Here is a 2,500-nt window from a genome sequence, read left to right as displayed (position 1 = left end):
AAGATAAGAGCGTAGGTGGGCAAGGATGAAGTGCCATCACTCCTCCACAGTAAATGTGCGAAGAAAGGAACTGTGTGTTCCTCACACACAGCTCCACCGCCGCCTGGAACAGGCAGGTGATGATGATGATGATGATGATGATGATGATGAGTATGATGATGAAGAGGCTATCCGGTGTTGCGCCGGCCGGTATCAGGGAAAGCCTATGCCGACTACCATCACTTTCCCCTGTTGGTGTGGTTAAGCCTCCATTAGTAAGGGAGACCGCGGCTGGCTGAGCCAAGTCCATGTATTTTTTATTAGTACTTGCGTGTGGCACAAGACGAATAGAGCAGGACAGAGATGGCTATGCATAGCTGAAGGCTCCTCTGCTGGGTCTATGGTCAGATTGCTTGGGAACAGGATGGGAGTGTTTAAGCACAATTAGAGATTAACTATGAAGGAATTGCTCATGATTTTCTCTGCATAAATCCAGCAGCTCTGCTCCTCAGTCTCTCCTGTTCAGCTGGAGTCTGTCAGTGGACACCCCTATAGAACAGCTCCTGGGTCGGTGAGATGGGGCGGTGTGTAGTGTCAGGTGGTGGGCCTGGGCGCACACACACACTAGGCCTGGGTGCACACACACACATGTAAGCCTGGGTGCACACACACACATGTAGGCCTGGGCGCACACACACAGAGCAGGCCTGGGTGCACACACACACATGTAAGCCTGGGTGCACACACACACATGTAGGCCTGGGCACACACACACACATGTAGGCCTGGGTGCACACACACACATGTAGGCCTGGGCGCACACACACACACACTAGGCCTGGGCGCACACACACACACATGTAGGCCTGGGCGCACACACACACATGTAGGCCTGGGTGCACACACACACACACATGTAGGCCTGGGTGCACACACACACACACATGTAGGCCTGGGTGCACACACACACACACATGTAGGCCTGGGCGCACACACACAGAGCAGGCCTGGGTGCACACACACACACACATGTAGGCCTGGGTGCACACACACACACACATGTAGGCCTGGGTGCACACACACACACACATGTAGGCCTGGGCGCACACACACACACACACACTAGGCCTGGGCGCACACACACACATGTAGGCCTGGGCGCACACACACAAAGCAGGTCTCCAGAGCTAGAGTGCGTTCCTGTATGGTCAGCAATGAGTGAGCATTTTCAGCGCTTTGACCCTGGTCTCTGAACACAAGAGCGCCCGCAGAGCCAAATAGTGCGCCCATCTTAAGCACGAAGCCCATTTTGAGACTCTTTTGCAGCATGACATTGCATGGTCTTGTCATTTTGTGAAACCTGGAAATGCATTAGTGGAGGCTACAGACTAAATCTCTGCTTTAGCTTGCAGTTTGGTGAAGCAGTTTTAGCATAAATGTTGACTTGTTTACCTCTGTTTGGGTATGATGGTGTGGTGTTTGTGGTTATACAGGTGGATTTGTGTGTGTGTGTGTGTGTGTGTGTGTGTGTGTGTGTGTGTGTGTGTGTGTGTGTGGTGAGAGTTGTCAGTGTGTTGTTTTTAGAACTGGATGAAGGACACTGTATCGGATGGCTCGTATGAGGTACTCCATCAAGCCATTAAAGCTTTGCTGGGACAGCAGATGTTGTGCAATCCTTACATCAATGCTCAGACCTGGTCCTGAGCTCTCCTTTGTACAGTACTTTAACACACACACACACACACACACACACACACACACACACACACACGAACACACACACACACACATGCGAACACACACACACATCGACTATACACACATGCATGTAACTGCTCTGCTTCCCAGTTTAATCAAAGCCAAGACAAAAATGCAATTATATCTGACTTAGGCACACACACACACACACACACACACACACACACACACTCCCAAATGTGCTTGTGTCCAGATTCTCTGAGCTAATTATAGAAAGCAGTTGAGCGGCACTTTTGTCCTCTAGTACACTTGTCTACCTACTTCCTTCATTTTTTTTTTAATGGTAGATTGTAACTTTTCTAATCTTTCTGTGCTCCAGTTGAGTCAGTCAGCAGGGCTCCCAGTCTTTGAATCCTCCGTTGGATGGGGGTGTGTGTGGTGGTGCTACTCTGTTAGCACAACCGTTGCTTGCTGCCATGATTTGACTCTTACCAACGATGCGAGTACCACGTGCAGGTGTAAGGTGCAGGTGCAGAAGCAGATGTTTGGAAGCTTTGAGGTGTTGAAGTAACCATCGCTTTCTCACTTTTGGTCACGCTGTCTAACTCCTTGTCTTTCTCTGTCTGTCTGTCTGTCTGTCTGTCTGTCTGTCTGTCTGTCTGTCTGTCTGTCTGTCTGTCCCACAGCAGAAGCCATGTCTATCCTGAGCCTCCTCCTCTCATCTCCTCAGTGATCGGACCTCAGCCTCTCCCACACCCCCCACCCCCCTCCCCATCTTCTTCTGGGAGCGATTATCGTCCCTCTCCCACCCCTCACGCCTGGG

General features: G+C 50.9%; 1 protein-coding gene across 4 annotated transcripts in view; it reads left to right on the top strand.

The window, feature by feature from the left end:
- The window catches only part of dusp8a (dual specificity phosphatase 8a), a 46,337-nt gene that overhangs the window by 4,813 nt on the left and 39,024 nt on the right, over nucleotides 1-2,500 (top strand). For 3 of the 4 annotated variants that reach the window (XM_031565445.2, XM_031565443.2, XM_031565442.2), the window contains exon 2: nucleotides 2,364-2,500. This exon is cut by the window's right edge and continues 292 nt beyond it. The gene's annotated coding sequence lies outside the window, so the exon portion shown is untranslated. The remainder of the gene's footprint in view (nucleotides 1-2,363) is intronic. The other variant, XM_012832706.3, reaches the window with a different exon arrangement.

This window comes from Clupea harengus, chromosome 3 (assembly GCF_900700415.2).
Source record: "Clupea harengus chromosome 3, Ch_v2.0.2, whole genome shotgun sequence".
Classification (NCBI taxonomy): domain Eukaryota; kingdom Metazoa; phylum Chordata; class Actinopteri; order Clupeiformes; family Clupeidae; genus Clupea; species Clupea harengus.
Note: the sequence above shows the minus strand (reverse complement) of the source record. Positions and strands in the feature narration are given on the sequence as shown.